A 21,781-nucleotide genomic window follows, 5' to 3' on the forward strand; every position below is an offset into this window, starting at 1 on the left:
TAAGGATTCAAACCACTGCCTATGACTTCAAAGTGTCTAAATGAATCAGAAGTACAAACAGTGGGAAGATGATACCAAGATACTGGAAAGAAATGCAGAAAAGCTGGTACTTTCTGTAGCCACATTATCCGATACGGTCGCCATGAGGAAATGACCAAGCCAGAATAGGAAAATCTCTGACTCTAAAGGAATGAGTGCGTCAGAAAGAGGACAATGAGAGATACACCGGGTTGCAGGGGAAAGAGAGAGAAGATAAAGGAGAAGAATGACAAATCAGCAAGCCTACAAATGGAATCCCTAATCTCAGATGAAGTCCTTCCTGGAAATACATCAGCGAGCAACGCAGAGCACAATAACATATCCAAAGAAGGAAGGGAAAATCATTTCTCACTACAGGAATGTGAGGAAACGGCTTTCAACATATCTATTTATCCTGCATGAGAGAAGCAATTGAGGACTGAGAGGAAAAAGATGGTAAAACTGCTGGAAAACATCTTTTCCTACCATGCTTTATAACCTCAAGCAAGTAATTCTAAACTGAAGTGCTACTATTTCATAATATGCAAAACATGTAGGGTGAACTAAATGACAACCAACCATTAACCCTTCCAGCTTCAGTATACCCTGCACTGGACTGTAGCACTGTCCTCCCGTTGTTCATCAATTTGCTCGAGCGGGCACCAGTAACGTGTCCATTGTGAGACTTGTTGTTACTGTTTTTGGCATATCAAATACACCATGGGAGCTTGCCAGGCTCTACAGTGTGGGCGGCATACTCTCGGTAGCTTGCCGGGCTCTCCAAGAGGGACGGAGGAATTGAACTTGGGTCGGCCGCGTGCAAGGCAAATGCCGTACCTGCTCTGCTATAGCTCCAGTCCCAGTATATCCTATTTGTAATAATCTGTTTAACTCTGACAATTGTTTCTCGAGGACATTTGTCAGGAAGAGCCATTCCGGCAGAGACTCGTGGCTTGATTGTGAAAGATAATTCAGACCAGAACTGTCAGTGATCCTTCTGACCAGATTTCCATAATAAGGAATTAAAGGGTCAATAGCATAGAATTTCAGAAATATGAAGGTATTGCAGGCCCTTCTGCATATTCCAGGGAGAAAATATCAGGTACCTGAAAGTAACTTGGACATCATAAAAGAGGATGTTTTGAAAAGAAAAAGTAGCATCTCTTTTCAGATGTAACAGGAATAAATTGGATGAAAGGAGAAGGCAGGTGAAGAAATTAGAACTTTGTAAGATCGTTCAGATGCTTCAAATGCAGGACTTGCTTTCTATTTGATCATAGGCAGTAAAATTGATTATGTTAAGATAGCAACAAAATTTACGATTGCTACTTTCTCTCTCTCTATGTGTGTGTATATAAATATATATAGATATAGACATAATGCTCATCTTGTGCCATGAATAGTGTTAAGATGGAACAGGGAGGTGCAATGAAAAAACAGAACAATCACGATTTTCTGACAGTTAAAAGTATCCATGTCTAAAAAGAAATGATTCTGTATCAGGCACAATTTATATTGCCAATTGAATAGTCACATAAATACTCATCCTAGAAAAAGCATTTGTTTGAAAAAGTCAACCACGTTGCGTGTTGTAAAATCGGCATCATCTGATGAAGGTGAAGTTGAAGAAACTCACCAGAAGATGGCAACACGGAACTTTGTATTGCTTTGTCATTAAAATTACTGCAGCCAGAAAAATCAGACTGCTGGTATTTAGTCTTCATTGAACATAAGAAGAAACAGTTACAATAATGAACTATTAGTGAACAACACTGAGATTGACACATCACTGTATCACTGTCATCCCATTCTTTGTCGATTTACTTGAGCAGGCGCCAGTAATGTCTCTATTTGTCCCAGCCCTGAGATTTTAGTAGCCTCTCCTTATTCATCTTTCCCAATGATTGGAGGCTCTTTCAGGGTCAGGGAAATGAGACCTGTTATTGTTACTGGTTTTGGCATATCAAATATGCCACGGCAAGCTTGCCAGGCTCTGCCTGTATGGGCGGGATACTCTCAGTAGCTTGCTGGCCTCTCTGATATATACATATATATATTTTTTCTCTATGATTTGGTGCTTACTGTCTGAGCCCCATCAAACATCAAATATGGGAAGGTAATTATGGAAAATGGGTAGGGAGTGTAAAGCTGCCGTGTGGTCCGGAAAGCAGCCTGGATCCTGGCGGCAGTTGGGTAGTGGAGGTTGCTGCCAGGGCTGGGTCCATTGGGGCAGGGAGAGCTCTCACCCGCCCCCATCTGGGGCACCCCGAGTGAAGAAAGCCTGACACAGAGTCCAGTGGGATGGTTACGGGGGCCTCATTTTATGCTCCCTTCTGGGAGAAGCAGCCGTGAGTTCTGGAGGGTGACCTATGAAGAGATTATCTGGCGCCAGCAGGGAGTGACTTATGGGTGTGAACCCTGGGTCACCCGGAGACTGGGGAAGCAGACAAAGGATCTCTGCTTCTGGGTCCTGTTGAGCCCAGAGTCAGAGATTGACACCTATCAAAGAAAATTTAAACAATCAGTATGGACATGGATGTGGGGAAAAGGGAACCATCATGCACTGCTGATGGGAATGTCCGCTGGCTCAATCTTCTTGGAAAAACACTATCAAAATTCTCAAAATACTAAGAATTTAACCTTCATTTGATCCAGTACTTCCAATTCTTGGAATTTTTCCCCAAGGGCCCAAAACTCTACTCATAAAAAACATTTGCACTCCTATGTTCACTGCAGCACTATTGATGATAGCCAAAACCTGGAAACAACCCAAGTATGCAACAGATGACTGGATAAAGAAACTATGGTACATCTACATAATGGAATGCTACTCAGCAAAGATGAAATCATGACATTTATCAATAACTGGGTGAAACTGAAGGGCATTATGATGAGAAAAGGAAGCAAGAAGAGAGACAGATACAAATTCAATTAGAAAATCTATTATAGAGAGAAGAAAAGTACCATACAGGGGACGTGGTGGCTGGTGGGACACTGGGATCACTCCTGGTGGGAAATGTACACTGGTGTAGGGATGGGTATTGGAACATAATATGACTGAAACCCAACCATGAGCAGCTTTATAACAATTTATCTTTGGTGATTCAATTTTAAGAAAGAAAGAAAGAAAGAAAGAAAGACAGACAGACAGAAAGAAAGAAAACGAAAGTGATCTCTCTCACATGTGAGATATAAAGAAGATTAGTGAAAGAATAACAAATGACCAAAACCAACGGAATATATGAATTGGTTTATAGACCCGAGGTTACCAAGGCAGAGAGGTTGGGTGCCTGAGAAGGTCCCTGGGTGATGATGGAGATAGACAGATTATCTGGTAGGGGTGTGTTGCTGGAAAGTTGTTCACAAGAGACCATATCATTGACAGAAATGTAAAATTGTAAATCACGGTGACTAAAATTAACACTTGCATTGAAGTTAACCCTTCAGTTTCAGCCATTTGTGCTAGTTATGCAAAGCATGTTTTGACCACTCAGCAGTATTAATATCCTAAATTTACAGATTTCATTGATGGATGGGTGGTTAAAAACACAATGTTATGAAAATTTCGTATCTCAAGGTGACAGGAAGACAGCCTTTTGTGATGTTAGTCTTGTTACACTTTTCCTATTTTCAACAATGCCCATGGTAAGAGTCATCAATAGCGGGTGGAATCATCTTATCAAAATTATTCATTTTCTTCTGAATCTTTAGCCACAAAATATATTTATATATTTACTGTATTATAAACATTTTCAAGAACATTTTATTTTTCCAGATGGAGATATTTTCTTTCCACCTTCATCTGAGATGCAAAACAGGGTTTTTTAGTTGAATTTATAATACAAATATTTGAGTTAATTGTTCTTCTAATTTTTATTCAACAAGCTAAACATTCTTCTGCTCACTTTTAAATAAATTGGGTTTTACTTCAGGTGAGCACTGGAGCACTGTCCTCCCATTATTCACTGATTTGCTTGAGCAGACACCAACAATGTCTCCATTGTGAGACTTGTTGTTACTGTTTTGGCATATTGAATACGCCACGGGGAGCTTGCCAGGCTCTGCCATACGAGCGGGATACTCTTGGTAGCATGCCGGCCTCTCCGAGATGGATGGCGGAATCGAATCAAACCCGGGTCAGCCACATGCAAGGCAAACGCCCTACCTGCTGTGCTCCAGCTCACAGGCAAAACTATGAGAAATCTAGATCTTCTGATATTTGTGTACCACTATCCTTATATCATTAAGTACTATTTCATATTTTGAAAATCAATAGTATCAAATCAAGGCAGAGAAAACATCCCTAACTTTATCCTATTTTATCTTTCACCAATATTAGCAAGTGAATCGCACCTACATTAGAAATTATGTTATATAATTAAATATATGAAAACTTACATACACACCCCAAAGAAACAAGAAATATAATAAACTATAATGTAAAGTAAAAAGTAAGTAAAGGCTCTCCCGTTGATCGTTGATTTGCTCAAGCGGGCCCAGTAACGTCTCCATTGGAGACTTTGTTGTTACTGTGTTTGGCATATCGAATACGTCACGGGGAGCTTGCCAGGCCCTGCCGTGCAGGCGAGATACTCTCGGTAGCTTGCCAGGCCCTCCGAAAGGGGCGGAGGAATCGAACTTGGGTTGGCCATGTTGGCTGCGTGCAAGGCAAACGCCCTACCGCTGTGCTATTGCTCCAGCCCAAACAAACTATATGAATAAACACTAAATATATGTCATGGGAAGAAATACAAATGAGTTGTCAGCCATTACAAAACAAATTCTGTTTGAACTTCAAAGCAAAACATCTCTCACTTCTGAGGTACACATCTAAAATAGAATAATTCTGATGGTATGAAATATTTTTTAACTGAGACCAAAATAAAAAACGAGCTAATATCAATAATAATCACCATGAAAAAATTGACAGGTTACCCTTTCAATATCACAGTAAATTAAAAGCAGGCAAGAAACATCTTAAAAGTCATGGGAATGCTTTCATGGATCATAAAATACTCAATAAGTTCTAACAGCTATGAATAATTATTAACTAGCACAGCATCAAAGTTTATTAAGGAAAATATAAACTACAGGGGTGAGAGCGATAGCACAGCGGTAGGGCGTTTGCCTTGCACGCAGCCAACATGGCTGACCCGAGTTCGATTCCTCCGCCCCTCTCGGAGAGCCCGGCAAGCTACTGAGAGTATCTCGCCTGCACGGCAGGGCCTGGCAAGCTCCCCGTGACGTATTAGATATGCCAAACACAGTAACAACAAAGTCTCCAATGGAGACATTACTGGGCCCCGCTCAAGCAAATCGACGAACAACGGGAGGGCCTTAACCTTTACCTTTACCAAACTACAAAAAAACAAAAAGAAAACACTCTAGATATAAAAGACATCGATTTAGCCTTCTATTAGTTGGCATCCTCCAGAGAGAGAAAGTCCATGTAATTTTATTATATTTATTTCTGAGGAGAGCCCAGCTAGCTACTGAGAGTATTTCAGTAACACGGCAAAGCCTGGCAAGCTAACCATGACGTATTCGATATGCCAAACACAGTAACAATAAGTCTCACACTGGAGACATTACTGGGCACCCTCAAGGAAATCGATGAACAATGGGAGGACAGTGCAGTGCAGTGCTATTTCTGGGGAAGGCTTTGGGCCACACCCAATAGTGCCCAGAGCTTATTCCTAGCTCTGAGGTCACTCCTGGAAATGATTAGGGAACCACATGTGGCACCTGCAATTAAACTTCGGTTGGCTCCATGCAAGATAAGTGGTTTAATCCTTATCGTAGCTGGCCCACTACTCATTAAAGTAGCACTGTAGCACTGTTCTCCCATTGTTCATTGTTGCTCTAGCGGGCATCAGTAACGTCTCACAACAAATTGTGAGACTTGTTGTTACTGTTTTTGGCATATCGATTACGTCACAGGGAGCTTGCCAGGCTTTGCCGTGCAGGCGAGATAATCTTGGTAGCTTGCCGGGCTCTCCAAGAGTGGCAGAGGAACCAAACCCGGGTCGGCCACGTGCAAGACAAAAGCCTTATCTGCTGTACTATCACTCCAGCCCTCATAAAAGATATAGATATATATTTTTTTGTTCAACTATGTGTCTACCATCAATCCAAACAGTAGAATGTAAAAACAACGAAGACAAAGATTTTAAGTGTTTTATTCTCTGCTGCATTAAATCCAGCACCTAGAATAGTTTCTAGTGTATAACAAGAGTGCAAAGGAAAAAGTACATATTAACTAAGTAAAAACATGTAATGTAATGAGTTACACTAAAGTAATAGAATTTAATTTGAAGAATTTGTTTTGTTTGTTTTTGCACAATACCAGCTGTGCTCAGGGCTTACTCCTAACTCTGTACTCAGGGTCTACTCATGTCAATGCTCAGGGAATTTATGGGGTACTGGGGATTGAACCTGAGTTAGCCAGAGACAAAGTATCCCTCCAGACCTGATGTGAAGAATTCTTAAGTATTTATTCAGTTAATATCTGAGAAGTAGGATGGATTTGATCACTTCAAGTCAAATCTTGAGTGTGACTGAGTATTGAGTGTCAAGCCTGCTATGTCTGCCTCCTCGATAATAGGTGAGTCTGAATAGTTTTATTAAAAGCACAATGAACTTTTCTAAGAAAATCACAATCAGCTTCCAAGCAGGTTCCCTAAAAAGGATTGAGAAAAGGGATGGGAAACAAATTTGAAGTCTTTTTGTGATTCAGAGGTGGAGTAGGCCATGGCTAAAGTTCTCATTTTACAGCTGCTTTGTGATTTAAACTCCCGACTGGATTTAAAGGAGGGAGAACTGAGTGATTTTACCAATTCCCCCAATCCAGCAGAAAAGGAAGGGAGAAATGTGTTCAGCATGCAAATACATAGAATCAGACTGTTAAAGTCTTAAAGGACTGATGGCTCAAACACAAGCAATGACAAAGATGGTGACTGCAGGAAGTAACTAACATCCCTTCAGCTGAAGCAAAAAACAGGAGGGAGGTAAGGAGAATTGAGAACTGAAACTCAGATTCTGATAATGGAATCTGATTGGTGACTATGTCTATTAGTTTTTAAGGTGGCAGGCCAGAAGGATTTTTAAAAAAGAGCCTTAAAAACAAAGAGAACCTTAAAAAAAGTTCACGGAGATAGTTCAATAGTAGTGCTGTCTCGTTTTCAATTCCTTTACCTCAAGAACCCTCAAGCACCAAGCACTGCTGGGTGTACCTGCCCTCAAATAAGCAATCATTTTAAATTTTTTTATTTAGTAGAGGGTAGCTTGCCAGGCTTTGCCATACGGGCGAGATACTCTCGGTAGCTTGCCGGGCTCTCCGAGAGGGGCGGAGGAATCGAACTCGGGTCGGCCATGTTGGCCGCTTGTAAGGCGAACGCCCTACCGCTGTGCTATCGCTCCAGCTCGCGATAGAAGGGGCTGGAGCGATAGCACAGCGGGTAGGGCGTTCGCCTTACACGCGGCCAACATGGCCGACCCGAGTTCGATTCCTCCGCCCCTCTCGGAGAGCCCGGCAAGCTACCGAGAGTATTCGATATGCCAGACACAGTAACAACAAAGTCTCCAATGGAGACGTTACTGGGCCCGCTCGAGCAAATCGACGATCAACGGGAGGGCCTTTACCTATTTAGTAGAGGAAAGTACTCCCCCCGCCCCCCTCCAAGCAGCACTCAGGAGTGTCCAGGAACCACTCTGGTGATTCCTAACCAACCACGTTGATATTGTTTGTGTCCAAGAATGCAGTGCTGCTAAGCTTCTATGATACTGGGGACCTGGATGGTGCTTGGGAGTCTAAGTGCTACATTCAGTGGTGTTTGAAGCCCATTTGGTACCAGATCTCAAACTGGGGTCTTCACTCATCTACAACCTCTCTAGTCCCAATATATGCATACTTTTAAAGGTAGATGGGAATGGACTAGAGTTTATGATCTTTGGGATATTTTCTTCTTTTCTTTTCCTCTTTTTGGCTTTTTGGGCCATTCCAGTGATATCAGGAATTACTCTTGGTTCTGCACTCAGGAACTACTTCTGGTGGTGCTCAAGTGATCATAAGGGCTACCTGGCATCACACTCAGGTGGGCCAGGTGCAAGGCAAATGCCCTACCACTGTGCTATTGCTCCAGCTCCAATCTTTGGATTTCTTAATGTGGAGGGTATAAACCCAGGGGCTCAGGATTTAGATCGTTTAATAGAAGGTAAAAGTTTCAGTGACTTCCCGTTGGAGCTTCCTGACTCTCGGTCCTTCTTCCACAGGGCTGAGAGTCCCATCTGCATTCTGCATTCCAGAAATAGAGAACTAACCACAAAATGGATCAACGTGTCACTGTGTTTTCAACTTGGACAAACTCTGATCTAGTGGGCAAAACAAAAGAGCAGTTTAGATTTTTGGTCATTAACATCCATTTAGACCAGTGTTAATTCTCCCTGACAGCCAGACTAATTCCTTTGACCTCAGTATAGCTCTAAGGAATGACCAGAGTGAAGACTATTGTAACACTGTGTCTGCTGGGCTCCTTCTCAAAAGGAAGGAAAATGCGCTTCACAAGAAGCTCTGAGCCTGGTAACTGGCTTTTACCAAGTCAAATTTAGAGATATTTTTCTACGTGGGAATTCTGGGTCATATAAGTAGTTTCTCAATCAATATCAATCTGAAAGGCACTGGAATCACATAACTCCCTCAAAAATCACTTCAGGACAAATTGTGCTAATATTTGTATCACTCATCCATTAAAGCAAATGTGCTGATGTCTTTGCTGTCCTCTACCACTCCACTGATGCAGTGAAATCAATGAGTTCTCTTTTACTATCCAATCCAGTCAAGAGTACAGGCACTGCCAAGCTTCACAGAATCTTTTCCATAATATGTCAGGGCTATTCACACATGTCAGCCTCACTAAATGAAAGCCCATTAAAGTAGGTAAAGGAACAAACATGATGAGAGAGAGAGAGAAAGAGAGAGAGAGAGAGAGAGAGAGAGAGAGAGAGAGAGAGAGAGAGAGGGAGGAAGAGAGAGAGAGAAAGGCAGGCTGGAGAGAGGGAAACTGGGGACATAATGGTGGGAAACGTACACTGGTAAAGGGATGGATGATGAAATATTGTATGACTGAAACTCAATCATGAACAATTTTGTAATCGTGTATCTCATGGTGATTAAATTTAAAAAATTCATAGTAAAAATTGAATTTCAATAGCCAACTGAAGTATTACAGTCCATGGCAGAGCTGTTAATATTTATATTAACTAGTTCAAGTTATGCTCAGGAATCTTACAAAATAAAAGCCCCCTTTAAAACCCCAGTTTTTTTCCAGATAATTTTTCTTTTTTATTTCAGCTTCTTGATTTACAGATGTTTCTAAGAGAGCTTCAGCATCTAACGTTCCAACACCAACTTTGCCACCAGTGTCCCCAGGTTTCTGCCCTCCACAAGCCTGCCTTCTTAACAAGCACATTTTTTAAGGTTAACTATTTGTAGTTTGGGTCCCATGCATATAGTATTGAACGCTTTGTGGTTTAGATATATACATGTACTACACCTCTACACCAAAGCCTCTGTAAAACACTTTTTTTCTTAAACAATGAGATCACTATTATACTTTGAAGGTCTTATTATCCCTCCATGTTTTGAAATATGCTATTTTATTTTAATTCACTCTGTGGGGCTTAGCCTTTCAATTGTCGTAATTTTTGTGTCTAAAGCTTGCTGTCCAAAACAATAACTCCTAGTTAAATGCAGTTAAATATCAGACAGTGCATGTATTCCCTACACAGAAATTCCCTCTACATAAGCAAGACCAACAACAATACAGGTATTCACAGTAATCAATGCTCCTCCATCGCTTAAGAGGTCTTGGTCATAAATTTGAGTATGATCTTGGTCACAAATCTGAATATGAAACAGCAAGTTTAAAATTCAAATAAGTAGCCGATCCACTTTTTAGTTTATAGGAAAACAACAGTAATGTTTATTCATTTCCTAGTGCTGTTTAAACAAATACTCACTCATTGGATGGCTGAAAACCATAAATTTTTTTTCTCTGAGTTCTATCAATTAGATGTTCAGAGTCAAAGTCTCATGATGAAGTCCCAGAGGGAGAATTCATCCATGCCTTTTGGCAAATTTCTGGGCAATGCCAATAGCCTTTGACATTCCTTGATTTGTAGTATTATTGAAGTCCCTGCCTTCATCTTCAAATCACTGTTTTATATCTCTGTGCCTGATTCCCTTCATATAAAAATAGTTGTCTTTGAATCTGAGGGTCAGCCAGAAAGTCCAGAATAATTGCATTCTCAGGTCCTAAATTTGATGCCAAATAATGTTCTCTTTACCTCCAAATAAAGTCACATTCACAGGACCCAAGTAACAAATTTTTTGTTGGGTGAAGTCATCATTCAACCACTATATGAAGAGAATAGAGTTCTTCTATATTATATAGAGTAAGGAATTCAGCAAATTAAAATGATCAAGGTAATAGCTGCATTATTCTCTTCTTAAAATGTTAATATGCTAGCTTCAAGTACTAAGAACTTACTTAGTAATCATCCTTTCTACCAATCATTGTTGAAAGTTCTGGTAAAGTAGCCCATTAAAGAGAGATAGTTCAGTGGGTAGAATGTTTGCCTTGCATGAGAACAACCACAGGCATAATTCCCTGCATCAAATATTGTCTCCTGAGTCTTTCCATGAGTTTTCCCTTAATAGAGAGTTAGGAGTAAGCCCTGAGCACTGTTAGGTGTGACCCAAACAGTAAACAAAATGTAAAATTGCCCCATTAAAAGTAATCACCTGAAAAAAACTAAACAAAGAAATAAAAAACAGGAACAGTGAACAGAAAAATTGCAGACTTATATCCAACTAAATAAATATTAGCATTAAGTGCCAAACTCTAAACAGTAAAAATGAATAAAAACATACTGTAAGCCACAATAATACTTAGAATTTTTAGCAGTCACATTTAACAAATTAAATTTGTACATGTTACAGTGACTTAACTTATGATTTATATACAAATTATAAATGAAATATAATACAGATTGTTAGTTTATCCCTAAAAATACAGTATAGACTTTGTATTTCTATCACACATGAATTTAGCTTAGATTTGTTTTAAATGCTTATTGGCTGCATTTAACTAGGAGTTATTGTTTTTGACAGCAAGCTTTAGACACAAAAATTACGACAATTGAAAGGCTAAGCCCCACAGAGTGAATTAAAATAAAAGAACTTGTAGACTTATAATCTTTTAAAAGTTAAAAACATGCACGCAGTATCTAAAATACTGCTGGGAGGGAGGGGGTCTAGTGCCGCCAGCAGGTCAATCTCTACCTGTAAGCCGAGTGCATCAGCAGCCTGATGGCACCGTCAGACTTTCAGATATACCCCCAAATTGCTGCTGTGCCTTTGGCCAGACCCCAAAAACTTGGGGCAAAGTTTACCAAGAAAGTAAACAGTGAAAAGTTAGGTATGTGGGAGACACACCCACAAACCACCTCTGGCTCAGCTATATAATTGGAGGCATGGCCTCTCTGGTTCCTGATCAAATTGCTTAACGGCCATGATCTCAGAGACTCAGAAACAAATCTCGGAACCCAAAGGCTTTTGGCAGAAATGCGTCCTGTTCCTGCAGTAGGTTACTGGTGCTGGGCCACTCCAGGTGGGAATAGGTTTCGTGCCTTGGCCTGTTCCCCCTGGCGGTCCAGTGACCACCAACCTCCAGAGGCCACTGGTTTGGGCCTCCAGAGTCCAGAGGTTTGGGCCTGCAGTGATGAGATAGGCGGGGCCTCACCAGATGGGGGTGGAACAGGTCCTTTTCTTCCCATCCCAATGAGACCCCGAGTTGCTGCCGACAAATGGCCTCTCTGGCTCCTGATCAAGCTGATTAACGGCTGTGATCCCAGAGACTCAGAAACAAATCTCGAAACCCAGTGGCTTCTGGCAAAAATGAATCTGGACTGCATATAAGGTGGCTGCCGGCTCAGAGCTAATAGGAAAACCAGGTATGAGCTGGTGGTGACGGGGCAACTGCAGTCTCATGGGAAGGGGGGCGGTATCAGCTTGTCCTTCACACCCTACTGAGGTCACGAGTTGCCCCCCATGAGTGGCTCTCTGGCACAGCCATAACACCAGATGTACAGAAACCAACCTCGTAATTATCTGGCTCTTTGCAGAAATGCAAAATTGCGTGGCTGCTTTTGCGCCCACACCACATTATATGCTTCTCATACCAGCTATAGAAAACAAAGTATTTCACAATGCCTTTTTAGCAATTCTGATTGTTGGGGGGGGAATTATAAACAATAATAGTGCATCTTTTGTCAAAATAATGAATGTAATCAATGTAGAAAAGAGTTAAGTAGAAATCATCTGCCTCACAGGCACTGGGAGGGGTGGGAGGGGGGTATATTGGGGTTCTTGGTGGTGAAAAATGAGTACTGGTGAAGGGAAAGGTGTTTGATCATTGTATGACTGAGACTTAAACCTGAAAGCTTTGTAACTTTTCCCACAGTGTTTCAATTAATAAATATAAGAAGAAATAAATAAATAAAAATAAATATAATTATGAAAAAAAAGTAAGATGGAGTTCTTGCCCAATTCAATCACCTAACCAGTGGCTGAATAAATAGCAGTATTCCTACATTAAAAAATAAAACAATAAAATAAAAAACTGCTGGGAAGGGGTCAGAGTAATAGTACTGTGGGCAAGGTGTTTCCTTTGCATAAAGCCTACCCAGTCTGATCCCCGGTACTTTATATGGTCCCCTGAGTCCCTCCAGAATTGATCCCTGAGTAAGTCCTGAGCACTTCCAAGTGTGGTCACAAAAGAAAACAAAATAAAACAATACTGCTAGGTACTTATCCCAAAATAAATTAAAAACACATCCACCCAAATATTTATTCAAGAATACTAAGAGAAGGCTTATTTGCAGTTGATCAAACCGGAAAAAAAAATTCAGTCATCTGGTGAATGATAAATCATGTTATATAATAGCATAATTCTCAACAACAGAAAGAAATAAGCTATTTTTTAATGAAAGTAGCTGAAATGAATCTCAAAATCACTTTGTTGAGTAAAGGAAGAGAGTCAGGAGATATAATACATTATATCATATAATTACATTTCCAGAAAACTGTGGAAACAGTAAATAATTCATAATGTAGAGTTATATAATTGCCCAGAAAGAGAAAGAACGGTTACTGAGAGACGTGAAGTACCATTTGGGGCTAAAGAAAATATTCTTATACTGATGGTAGTGAAAGATTTACATATGCATATGTCAAAATGGTCAATGTAACTCCAATTTACATTGTAACTTAATTTGCCTTACTACATGAAGTCTATCATATTTCAATTATACCTCAGTAAGTTTTTAAGTGAAAAATGTAACAAAACTAGAAGTAAGCAATACAATAAACTAGAAATAAACAATACCTTAAAAATTAACAATACATCTGCCATTTAAACTTTTAATAGTCTCGTAAGAGATAAATCTGTCAGAGGAAAAGATAATGTTCCTGGAACTTGCAGAAACCAAAAGACTAACAGTTCTTTCATAAGAACTGAATCATGAGTCCTGACATCCATATGCTGAAACCTAAACTTATGTGATTGTGTTTTGTAAATAAAAACTTTCTACAATTGAAATAAGTTTAAATGACACCATAGGTCGTGACCTTAACAAGACTGGCATGCTGTGATTGGGGGAGGAGGCGAGGCTGGAGATGACAGTGTATTCAAGACTCAGCTAGGAGTTCTGCAGATGGGGTGAGAGGTCTCCAAAGGAACCAACCTATTAACACGTGTGCTTCCAGCATCTGGAGTGAGTTGTTCTTAAACCCATTAAATCTATGGGCATTTTTGTGATGGCAGCCTCAGTAGGATAATTAATCCCCCTGACAGTGAAATGAATAAAACATTTTTTAGAAGAAATATGAATGCTTTTTACTTTCCACCTCACAGATTGTCAACAACTCCCCCATGGAGATTTCTCACCTTGGTCTCTCTCTTTTTTTAATTGAATAACCAGAAGATGTACAGTTACAAACTTCTTTGTGATTGGATTTCAGTTATACAGTGCTCCAACACTGCTCCCTTCACCAATGTATATTTCCTGTCACCGTTGTCCCTGGTTTTCCTCCTGGCCTCAGCCTGCCTTTATGTGTCTCTATGGTACTTTCTCTCTCTCTCTCTCTCTCTCTCTCTCTGTCATTTGGTAATATTCACCCTGGTCTTTAAAGACATGTTTCCTGGAAATACCTTCACCATCTGTGTTTTAATGAAGTAGGACTATTCCTGACATTTGCCATATAATATCTGACTTCTACATCTTTTACAGTTTATGGTCTTCTATCTGGGAATGCTCTTCTTTGCTCTAACCTCAGCAACCATCAGGAGGACCAAGAGAAACTCTATCCCAAAGAAGGTTGCGAGAGCCCATCAGCAGTGAGCACATCACCAGAAACTCATTGGAAGTACAGATGAGGAAGCAGAGGCTTCCTAAGGGGGTAGAATGCCTTCTGTAGTTCATGATTAATTTATGATTGAGTTTAGGATCTTATTAGCACTGGAGTCTGACAGATCAATCTGCAGATTCACTGCTTTTGGATTTTAACTTTCTTCGCTTCTAGTCATGTAATGGGCTGGAGCCACAGCACAGCGGTAATGTGTTTGCCTTGCAAGCTGCTGGCCCAGCAGAGCTGGGTTCAATTCCTCTGCCCTTCTCAAAAAGCCTAGCAAGCTACCGAGAGTATTTCACCCACATGGCAGAGCCTGGCAAGCTCCCCATGACGTATTCGTTATGCCAAACACAGTAACAACAAGTCTTATAATGGAGACGTTACCGGGCCTGCTTGAGCAAATCGATGAACAATGGGAGGACAGTGCTACAGTCATGTAATATGCTAATTGCTCCGGTTGGGTTAATTTTAGCTTGTCTCTTAGATCATTGCTGGCTCAATAGAGGCAATACAAAGATTATTGGCTGATTATTACAAAAATTAATACAAAATTATTGGCTGATAGACCAATAATTAAACATCAAAATTGGTTATTGCTGTTGGTGCAGCAATAGATTTTGGGTCCTAATAAAGGATCAGTGCTTTGATTTTTTTGCATGTAGACCATGCTTCAACCAATGGTTGAATTCCATATTTCATAATGACCAAATCATTGTCCAAGTTTATCAGAATAAGAATTATCATGATACATACTAGCAGGATTCCCTTCTTTCTCTCTGCCTTGACCTATGATGATCACCTGATATTGACTCACCAGTCACTTTTCTCATGTTTCTATCACTTTGGTTTATTCTGCAACCTCACTTAGAAACTTTGTTATTCTATTAATCCTGATTGACTTAGAATTTCATTTGCTTGTTATCCTATTAATCCTGATTGACTCAGAATTTCATTTCACGGCTTGCTCTGTGAGAACTTCCAATCTCAGACTTTTAAAAATTTCAATATCTCCACAGAATTTTTTTAATAAATGCTCTGTTTGTCTTAATATCTTTTCTAAGCCCATTTGTTACATTCAGTCTGCCCATACTTCAAAACATATTCAGACTGGAATTATATATCACCAACCACAATGCCATAAACTTGTTCCCCATCACCTATTACCTGTTATGATCATGCTTCTGACTTGATTTTCCTCCATCTTCCTTTCATTATACAGTGCTAAAATGTTCTTTTTTAAAATATTTATTTTAATGGCCACAAACCGCAACTGTTGCTACAATTTTAGAGTTGAAATTGATTAGATAACAAAGATCTAACATTAAAATTAATAAGTAGAAAAGTTTATTTTATGTGATAATTGTTATATCTGATCACAGGGTTGTTAAGTCCTTGTATAAGAATTTATCAAGCTGTTTGTGGCTAGTTGAGCCTTCTGTGTTATTGTTTTTTTGTTGTTGTTGTTGGATTTAGTTGGCTCCTATGTTACTTTTCCATCTAATTTGGTGTAGAATTATATGTGGCCACATAGGTGGCCGCTCAATACAAAGATTTTAGGATCTTTGGTTTGGGCCCATGAGTTGACATGGCAGTAGTTATGGGAGGTGAAAGTGGCTTGCAGGACTGGTGTTGCCATAAATTTTAGCTGTGTGGTGTGTGCATCTCCTCAGAGATTGAACTGGGAATTGGTAGAGCAGGGTTGGTGGGTTAGTGAACATGGTGCCAGCTGCAGTAGTAAAGGTTTTATCTCCTCAACTTATCATTCTTGCACTGAGATGCCTTCAGTAGCTTTCCATATCACCCAGAGTAATATCAAAGTCCCTGGAGTGATCTCCCAGAACCAAAAGAGTTCTAAGGCTGCTTGGTCCTTCTCTTACAGTCCTCCCCATGCTCGTCAGCCTCTCCAGATTTCTTCTTTTCCTGCAAGTAGAGCTTCAGAGTCTTTGCTTTTACTCTTTGCTCTTTCTAGATTGCGTTCCACAAATATTTCCATTGCTTCTTCATATGCTTATTTTTAAAATAGGGGTCTCCCAGAGGTGCTCAGGAACCCAGAGGCCACTCCCAGAAATACTCCTGAGGTGATGAGTTTCTGATCACAAGGTGCTGCTCAGACCCTGTTGTGTTGGGGGCCTTTAGGTTAATGAGAAGATGCTAGGGATGGAGGTCATGCTGAGGATCAAATTTGGGGCCTTACATATGCAAGGCAAATACTCCCTCCATTTGGGCTGTCTCCTGAGCCATCTTTCTCATAACTTCCATTCTCAGTGCAGGCTTCTCTGGTGACTAATTACAACTTCAGTTCACGTGCTGGACATGTCTTAAGCCCTGTTTCCTGAATTAGGTTTTACTTTTTTTTGGTAGCAGTTGTTATTATCTGCCATGATACATGTTTGTGCATCCCTGTTTATTATCTGTTTTATCTTTAAAAGTAAACTTCACAAATATAAAATTTTTTTTCTATCTTATTCACTGCTTGAGGATTTTCAGAGTGGGAAAAATGTAGGGATCTAACACAACCTACTATTAACAATTTTTTTCTCTACTTAATCTAAATATACTTTGCTAACAGTAAATTCATCTTCTTTTTTTATGCTCAAAGAGGACAGAGAATCAAAAGTCCTTATCACCTATGTGATAACATTTCATGAGCAAAATGTTTTTTTGTACAACAAGATTTTCTAGAAGTAAAGCATCAATTACTGAATATCCTTTCTGGATTTAGGCATAAAATTGACTATAATAAACATTGTTAGCTAAATTAAGTAATTGGTTATGCTCTTACTTACTGAGGAAGGAGAAGAATATACCTGTAATGAGACAGTATAAATATTTGAGAGATTTTTGTGTGTTTGGGGATATAGGGTGTGTTAACCTAAGTGTCTTAAGAGACTTTAATAAGGTTAACAAATACTACAGGTCTGTAGAAAACACTGGCTGACTCTATCCCCAAAATTTGGTATCTCCATCACCTTCCTCATGTTATCACACAACTGTCTGTGATACATTTCATTTTATTCTCTGTGCCTTTCTACCCTTCCTTCTACCCGGGAAGGCTGACAGAGATGAGTCACATCAGTGGGGTTCCTGAAAACTCTTCTTCTGGTTCTGTTTGACCAAAGAGAATTCCCAGAATGCCAGGATGTTAATTCCCTAACCTGCCTACCAATCACCTCTAGTTACCCGTGTTCCTAACAACTTCCTGCAGTGTTCAACCTGCTTTCCTCCAGAGCGTTTCTTCCAGGCTCCAATGATCCCTCCCTTCTTTGGCCTTTAAAAGAAGGATTGAAGATAGCTCTGCAGTTGCTCATTCCTGGACTCTCCTTTTGCTTCTGCTCTGCCGCTATCCACAATTTGTCATTGGGCTTTCTGAATTAAAATGAGAAAATTAAGTTACAGGTCAGTTCACACAATTTTTAATTTAGTGTGTGGAACTTCAGCTTCCTTTGGGACTCTGATACATAGAGATATAAATACTTTATTTGTGTAGACCATCTTTTTTGAAAAATACTTCTTTGAATTTAATGCCACGGATGGATCCCTGATTAAAGTGAAGGGTATTTTCTTTCTGTTGGCAACAATAAACTGGTTATGAGGAAGATATTGGCAGTATGACTGAAGTGGAGTATATTTATTTGGGGTACATTTAGCAGCTTGATCTCCAATTATTTTACATTTACTTTCTTTCCCAGTGGATTAGCCAGGAAGCATGTAGTTCACCTTTGCTAGTAACTATCCTACTATAAACTCTAATAGAATGAAGTGAACATATGGCTAGCAGAACAGAGAGGAAAAGGAAAAATAAAACTGATTTTTCGAAAGAAACATTGGATGAATCCTGAAAACTAGTTTTTTTTTAATTTTTGAGAGGAAATAAATCTTCTATATCATTTTACCAATTTCCTCTGACTTTTGTGCCAGTTGATTCATAATTTTCTTTATTGTTTTTGCCAGTGTCAGCTGTATTTTCCATTGCTTGCATCATAATGAGTCTGAACTGATACATGTTCAGAAAGAGACTTGATTCTGATCATTTCTCATGAAATTTACAGCTAAAAATAGATATTCTTGCTTAAATAAACTAGAAAGAAAATTTCACAAATGAGAATCTCCCTTTTTCAAAGGCTCCTGGAAGTATTTCCAAGTAACCCAAAAAAACTGAGTATCAATGAGCTCATTTAGCCACTCTGAAACACCCTTTGTAAAAATCCAATTAAGACATTCTTCAGCCCGCATGATCAAACTCATCTACAACCTGATGTCATTACTGGCACATTATCTTGCAAATAAAAGCCCAGTCCAAAACAGTATTTAGGAAAATCATTAAACACAAGTGAGCCATAACGGTGATAATTTATGCAATTAATTTTTAAGATCACGAAAAAATAGGAAAGTCTTTTGATACACAAATGAAAGAAGAGAAGAGTGAATCTCATTAACAGATGATGAAAAGATTTGGATTAACCTGAACTGTGAAACAAACCCAAGGGAAGACAAGAACACATAGTTTCAAAAGTGAATTTATCACAGGATTTTAGAAATATCTACTTATCAGAAGCATTTCAGGCATAAAACTAGATATTCAAAGGGAGCCAAGTGTGCAGTGATAAGAAAAGTGCTCTGGAGTCATTTCAAGATTGTGAGCCAAGAGTTAACAACTTATGAGAAAAATATCTTTTCTACCAATTTGCATTATGAAACTGGAGTTATCTTTCGTTGATGGCTTAGAGAGAATGCAGATATCATGAGATGTGGTAACTGGTTTTTAGAGGGTTTAGTGATAATAAACAGAATAACTAATGATGTAGTTTCATGAGACATAATTAGATTAGTATGCTATTTACTTATTTAGAAAATAATATTGAGTGTCTTTTATGTATCTATTTTAAAAGCAGTAAAGATAAGTCATCAGAAAAAAAGTAATTGTCTTCGTGGAGCATAAATTCAAAAGGTAAACAGAAAATAAACAGGTAAGTACCAAAAACAATGTACTCAGTGTTAGTGTTATGGAGAAAAAGAAATGCAGAGAAAGAAAGTTCAAGGCACAGTAAACTTATTTTAAGGTTTTATCTAAGACACATAAGAAGGAATTCATGGAGGAAATATTTGAGTAAAGATCTGATAAAAGATGGGGAATAAGCCCGGAAAATAATTTTTAGAGTTGAATTCCTTGGCAGAATGAGTATGATATGAAAATATCCTAAAGTAGGAACTTTCCTAGTTATTTACAGGACCAGTAAGGAGATGTTATTAAAATTCAGTGAGAAAGATGAGGAGCATTGTAGAAAGTCAGTTAGGGAATAAGAGCAAACTATGTTGGATCTTGTGTAGGTCAAGTGAAGACATGAGTCTTCACTCAAAGGTCAACTGCTTCTGGCAAAGGCATACCATCTCATCTATTCTGTGATAGATTTTATTGGCTAATGATATCCTGAAGGCAAGGAATGATGGTCTAGGGGCTGGAGAGATAGTACACTGGGTAGGACACGTACTTTATATGCAGATAAACTGGATTTCATCTCCAGTTCCCATTTGGCTCCCTGAACCTGCTGGGAGTGACACCTGAGCTCAAAGCCTTGAATACCATCAGGTGTGACTTTAAACCCAAACATGAATACTATCACTGGCACTGTCCTCCCATTGTTCATCGATTTGCTCAAGCGGGCCCAGTAACGTCTCCATTGTGACAATTGTTACTGTGTTTGGCATCTCAAATACATCACGGGTAGATTTCCAGCCTTTGCCATGAGGGCAAGATACTCTTGGTAGCTTACCGGGCTCTCCGAGAAGGGCGGAAGAATAGAACTCTGGTCCGCCATGTTAGATAAATGAAAGAAAATGAAGCAAAAAGAAAAAAGAAAGAAATGATGGCCTAGAGTGGTAGCAGTGGAACTGATGAATAATGAAGACAATTTTTGCAACCTACAGCACAGTTACATTTTATAGAATTTTCACACATCTCTTAAACAGATTGGTCTGTTTGTTACATTTTATTCCATTTATTTTTTTTGTGACTCTTCTTTCTCTTTCATCACAAGATTTTTAAAAAATAATTTCAGAACATTTTGGAGATACCAACCCCTATCTTTAAAAATATGGGCTCGAGTGATAATTTAGCATGGATAGGGTCTTTGGTTTGCATGTGACTGACCCAGGTTTGATCCCTGGCACCACAAATGACAGAGCCAGGAATAAGTCCCAAGCACTTCTCAGTGTGACCAACCAAACCAAACCAAACAACAGTTGTGTGGAAGATGGCAAAGGGGCCCTAGAGATAGTTTAGGAGATAAGACACTTTGTTTGTGACCTACCCTGGTATCATCTGCGAAATACATATTTTGTGTTCTTAAACGTTTTCTTAAAATCCTAAAATTAAAAGAAATTGAAAAGAAATTTAATATGACACACTAAAACACTGAAAAGACAACATTTTGAACTGGGATTTACCCTTGGTCTACATTTATGATAAATTTTTCTTTTTGGGCCAAGAAACTTCATCCACACTACATCCTATCTTCTCTCCTACTTCTCAGGCACTGGACATCTGGGGATTGCATTTCCCAGGTTCTTTTTCCTTGGATTGTTGGTACAGTTTTCATGGCTAATGATTTCATAAAAATTTTGCGAGCAAAGGTGATATGGAAGCTACCCTGTTTAGCAGCACATTTCTGCAATGACAGACTGAGTTCTGTCATTGGTTCTACCCTCAGCAGGGACAGAAGTGACACAGTGCCCCTTTGCTGTAGTATCTTGGCCTCTGGGTGGCAGCAACAAGTTATGGAGTCCTCAATTATACCTGTTATGGTGATGATCCCTGAAAGATAAAGGCAGCCCCACTAGAAGTCATCCCATGAATTTATCAACAGCTTTTAGCATCTTAATGTCTTAATTCCTTGGACTTCCTGCTCAGGTTGCTTTGATGTGTGTGTGTGTGTGTGTGTGTGTGTGTGTGTGTGTGTGTGTGTGTGTAGGGGGTGGGGGCAGTGCACACCTGGCTGTGCTCAGGGCTCACTCCTGGCTCTATGCTCAGGGGACATTCATAGAGCGTTCAAGGGACCATATGTAGTGCCAGGGATTGAACTGGGTATTAGTGTGTGTAATACCAGTGCATTTACCACTCTACTCTTTCTCTAGTCTCTTGATTTTTTTAAATTAGTGAACCTTCACTGTCAACTGTATTTTATGGCAAGACTCTTTCCAGAGAGAGAAAGAATAAAAGTGCTTGCCTTAGAGTCAGGCGGGTGGGGTGGGAGGGTGGTAACTGGGGACACTGGTAGTGGGAAATGTACAATGGTG

The sequence above is a fragment of the Sorex fumeus genome, unplaced genomic scaffold, assembly GCF_029834395.1.
Source record: "Sorex fumeus unplaced genomic scaffold, SorFum_2.1 ptg000061l, whole genome shotgun sequence".
NCBI lineage: Eukaryota > Metazoa > Chordata > Mammalia > Eulipotyphla > Soricidae > Sorex > Sorex fumeus.